Source organism: Cimex lectularius, unplaced genomic scaffold (assembly GCF_000648675.2).
Source record: "Cimex lectularius strain Harlan isolate CLEC.00 unplaced genomic scaffold, Clec_2.1 scaffold68, whole genome shotgun sequence".
Lineage (NCBI taxonomy): Eukaryota > Metazoa > Arthropoda > Insecta > Hemiptera > Cimicidae > Cimex > Cimex lectularius.
Window position 1 is genome coordinate 40,728 of NW_019392732.1, and position 5,598 is coordinate 46,325.

A 5,598-nucleotide genomic window follows, 5' to 3' on the forward strand; every position below is an offset into this window, starting at 1 on the left:
AGACGGAGACTGCGCCAAAAAACGAGGGTTTTCCCATTCACGAACGCGCCATGCCGTCATCGCGCCGTAGATATTTGGAGTGGCGCGATGGACTTTGGACCGGTCGAATATTCGGCTCAGCCTGGCACCCCAATTCAGTTTTTCCATTGACGTGGTTTTTGGAACTGCGTCGCTCCGTTTGGACTGCTAGGAGAGATCGTGAAAGGCCACCTTCATGAAGGCGGAATGCAGAAAAGTTTTTGAAACACGAGAAAGTATTGGCTCCAGAATGACCGTAGATGATCAACCTGCAAGCCCATCACCATACATCTAAAAGAATTCTAAGAAAAAAACGCCTTCCCACGTATACGGTAGAAATTGCGTCGAGTAAAATTCAGATTGATCCCAACGATCTTCCAGTACGGTTTATATACAAAAGGACTGGTTGAGTGAGTGATTGAGAAGCAGATAGGGCGTTACTGTCCATTGGATAAATCAAGGATGAGTCACGCCTATGCCCACCTATGTCTAATTAAACAGAACCGATCTGAAATAAATCCATGTCACTGCCTCTGGAACCTTATTTATTTAATTGCACCCTTTTGGAGAGGGCATTCCCCAGTCTAATTGGAAAACACTCAATCGCCCATGTGATTGACGCCGAGTATCCTGAAATTCGATTTTTGTCTCTGAGTACACGACGTTTTAATCGATTGTGATTTTATTTTACGATGGTCATAAAACTTCGGCAAAGGGGACGGATTGGCCCTCCAAAATTATTTTTTTACCTCTGTTGTTAAATGGTGTGTAAAATAAATTTAAAAAGGTATTTCAGGTTCTTCACTTGTATTACCTTCGAAAATAAAAACAAATTACTTCCGCAATCAATAAGCTAAGATTAAATTCGTCGATGTGTTTGGATTTAATAATGTTTTATTAATTCATTTATATCAACACTAAAATAACACAATGATACTAATGAAGTATTACAATTTGTACCAACGTAATATTATTGATAATGATATTATTAATGTACTTTAATTTTTACAATACAATACAATACACAATACTTTATTAGAATTGATACAAAAAAAAAATAAAAAAATAGAAATATTGATACAAAGTATAATAAGCATGGCTAATAGCCGACTGCTGAGTTTACTGCATAAAAGCTTACAAATACAGAAATATTAAAACAAAAAACTTCGAAGAGAAAATTAACCTATAGCAGGTGTATGAATCATAATAGGTGGAAATATGAGGAAAAAAAAAGAAGAATTAAATAAGCTCGCTTCTCGGCCTTTTGGCTAAGATCAAAGTGTAGTGTCTGTACTTTAATTTCAGTTTATTAAAACCAACGCGATGCTTAATTGTGTTCAAACCGAAAACATTTGATTTGAATTATTATTCAAGTATAGTTATAATCAATTATATAATGGTCTATTGACCAAATTACTTCTTTCAATTAATTAATCTTTTTATGTAAGGTTTTTGATTGAAATGAAAAATTTATTGTCACGAGCGGGATTCGAACCCACGACCTTCGGCTAAATACGCCGCTGCTCTACCACTTGAGCTATCGTGACTTCTAGCGGCGTATTTAGCCGAAGGTCGTGGGTTCGAATCCCTCTCGTGACAATAAATTTATCATTTCAATCAAAAACCTTACATAAAAAGTGTAATTAATTAAAAGAATATAGTTGTAATCTCGGAACTGCTCAATCTCTACTGTGTGAAAGGTAGGTCTTTCGTCACCTCGTCCGCACATTTTTTATCCTCAAGCCCAGCGTATCGCATATCAAGTGCTATTTTTTGTAGTTCTCGATTCAATGTCGTTCACGTTGTACAAAGTAAGTACAACATCTTAAATATTTCAAAAGAATCAAAAACAAAAAAATGTTAACCTTGTAGAGAGTGAAATAACGGCGAGAAAATGTTACGTCATACCTTGCTTCAAATCTAAAATAAAATCAACACGTACTAGCAACAATCCGAGCATGTACACTCGTAGAAGAAAAAACAAAAAGAGATAAAAACAGAAATAAGAAAAAATAATTTAAAAAACGAAAAACAGTGCTGACTTACTTATTAAGTCTACTTAATATTTTGATATTTTTTATCATTATGAATCTACTAATACCTACAATTAATATGAAATTGTTATAAGGTAAGCAGAAAAAATCGACTGTCAATAAAACGTATGGTGTTCAGTGACCGTTAGTTAATGATTGTTTGAAGATCGTGAGATGCGGTCTGGTGTGACGTAGGTTTTAGAAATACATTTTCTTTATCGTGCCAACGTTTCGATTTTTATTGAGATCATCTTCAAGGCATGGGATTTATAAACATTGGTTAAATTTTACAAATACATGTAGGATGTGAAAAAGAAAAGAAAATAAGAAAAAATGAATTTACACAATGCTAGAAAATTTGACATTCAATCAAAGTATTTGTACTCACTCAAAGTGTTTGTTTTCTGCGCATATAACATATAAAACATATAATACAACATATAAAACAATCATCACATTCCAGACAACGAATATTTCTACATAGTCTAATTTTTTAACAATTTGGCTTTTCTTTTCCTAATTGTCCCCTTCTATATAATCATGAAAGAATAATCTGTCTTTCTATCCTGACTGCCTTCTCTATCCCTTCAAAATCCAACGTGTATAAACATAAAACAGGAATATTTCTGGCACTCTAAACAGGACACACAAGAATGACACAATTACGCAGAAAACAAACACTTTGAATGAGTACAAATACTTTGATTGAATATAAAATTTTCTAGCATTGTATAAATTCACTTTTTTCCACATCTTAAATGTATTTGTAATATTCAACCAATGTTTATAAATCCCATGCCCTGAAGATGATCTCAATAAAAATCGAAACGTTCGCACGATAAAAAAAATGTTTTTCTAAAACCTACGTCACACCAGATCGCATCTCACGATCTTCCAACAATTGTCAATAAAACATTTTCTTCGGAGTATTAAAATGATCATTTAATTTTAAAAAAAAATTTATTTATTTTACAACTGCATACTTTTTTTAAAATAATTTGTAGTACATTACATCTACCTTCAAGAAGTTAACAAGTAACAGTGAGCAAGGTAATATATACAAATGGAAACCAAGAGTGGAGAAAATACCCACTGGTATTACTCCAATGTTACTATAATATTGTCTGTTTAATTGATGCGCGTGTCATCGCTTTCACTCATCACCATCACTTCCTGGGAGATCTCGCGGCCATTTCTCTTCAGTCGGCAGCGAGGGTACAAATAGACAGATTTTTGATTGTTTATCTTGATTTGATTGATGATTGATTGATATTTGATTGAACGTCGAAACCAGGGTTGGAGCATAAGAAGATGGGGTATCGATATTTGGGTGGAGGATTGCCGTGTCTTCGGCGTATGTGAATGCTAAGGTGTAGGAACGTAATGGGAGATTAGCTGTAAGAAGGAGTAAAATAAGGGAGCAAGTGTGTTTCCCTTGCGTCCTAGGCTAAAATGGAGAAGAGGCAGGTACCTCGGGCTACTTGGAAGTATCGATTTGTTAGGAAGGATTTTAGGATAAGGTAGTATGTAAATGGAAAAATGTCTTTCAGCATCCACAAGCTCTTGTTCTATACACTATCAATGGGATATGACACTTAAAACACCAGGACAGTATTGTTTAAGTTCGAGAGCGGAGGCGATGGTGTCGACAACCCGGTGGGCTTACAGAATAGTCGTGTGTTAGCCGCGGAATCCGAATTGGTGAATAGGCACTTTCTTTGTCTGTCCCTCCCTTACATCCGATCTTTCGCTTCCCCACCTGCGTGGTACCCTTGAGTAAGCGAAGGATCGGACCACCTAGGCTAAGCCTATGGCGCCCCTCGAATGCGCATGGCAGGTGTAGGTTGAGCTCGACAGGAGGTTTTTCCGTAGGCGGTGCTCATCTAAGGGGTGGTTAGCAATTCCACTTAAAACATCCGGGGCGGATCCGGTAGTTTCTACGCTATGGGAAGCCCCAATACTCTGAGAGATAGAGTCGCTTTCTCTATCTAGGGAGTGCGCGGGAAAACAGGCTGATGTATTTCGGCTTGTAGCCCTTTGCGCGCGGCATACGACCCGATGCACAATGCGGGCCCGACCATTCGGAGTGTCTTGGCCCTTAGGGGCTGGGGCGCCTCTACACCAATGCTGCGGCGGTAACACCATTCCGTCGGATGCGGAGGTGCGTCAGCTCTCATCTTGAGAATCAAAACGTCCGATAAGGCCGAATAGGCCTGGTGCGGACGTTAAAGATCCTCTTGTCTTGTGACGAAGAGTTCTCGGGAACCTCATGTCTCTACCTTACATCCTCTTCCTTTACAGCTGATCTCGCATACTGTTACTTCTTCTATCCTCAACCTTTAAGAGTTCGATGATGGTTTGCGATGAAGAACAAGCTTTTCAAGTATTTTGCCGGGTATAGGGAGAAGGCTGTTAGGACGAAATGAAGAACCGAGGTGAGTAGGTTTTGTAGATTTTGCTACCATACGTAAGAAGGAGAAATTCCAAAGTAGAGGAAAGTACGTTATTCTAAGGTCAGCATTGTAGAGGGTTGTAAAATATACTATTGCAAAACAATTTTTAAAAAATTTAAAAATAAAATTTTGACATTTGTTAAAATCATGTAGAATAGCCGATGTAGGTTAAATTGAGTATGAAAAATAGTAAAATAGAGGGACTTGGAGAAAGGTTTTTTGTTTTCTATGTTTATGTGTTAAAAAGCGTACGTTTAAAAATAATCAAAACACGAGACAGGGAGCGAGAAAAATGAGAACCGCCCACGGCAAATCAATCCCCCTCCTTTCGGCGACAGGTGTAAATTTGGCGATACCCCGTCGACGTAAATGTTTGTTTTAGAGACGCGGGCGGTTTCATAAGACAGGATGAGAATGAGCTGGGTTCGCGTTATTTAGAAGGTGTATCGAGTGGATCGCAAGTCGTGTATCAGGTGCGGAGTTCTACCCGAGCGGAACGACGGGCGGCGGGCCAAAGAAATTATACCTTTAAACCTATCAGGGGCTGACCGACAAATCGGCTGACAGCCTTCTCACGCTGACCAGCGCACCACTTCTGTACCAGGGAGTTAATTTGTTTCCTTGTCATATTCTCTCTGAGAAAACACGCCCTGCGTCCAACAAAAACAAATTTACAATTCTAAACGCTATCATTGGAATACAGACGTAAAGACTCATCGGCCGTGGGACAAATTGCTCTTCTATCATCACAAAACATGAGTAGGAAAATACAAAAAAAAATTAGTAGATAGATTGATAGATGAAATGCCTATTTAACTGGTACATACATAGTTTTAGATAAATACAATTTCCGCGTGAGTGGTGACCCGTTTGTTTGAGCTGGTCCGTTCATAATATCACAGTTTTTTGCCACAATGAATTTTGGTAACAATAACCAAATAAATAAATGATATAATACAAAATTCAATAACAAATGGAATATCTATCACTGGTACAAAATTTAACAAAATTTTAGTCTTCAACTTGAATTAATAATTGAAATTGTTAAAAACTTTGTATAATTATAGAAAGTAGTTACAAGTTTAAATGACTTT

General features: G+C 37.4%; 1 pseudogene; it reads left to right on the plus strand.

Moving 5' to 3' along the window:
- Nucleotides 1–1,266: 1,266 nt before the first annotated feature.
- Nucleotides 1,267–1,436, plus strand: LOC112126908 (annotated as a pseudogene).
- Nucleotides 1,437–5,598: the final 4,162 nt, after the last annotated feature.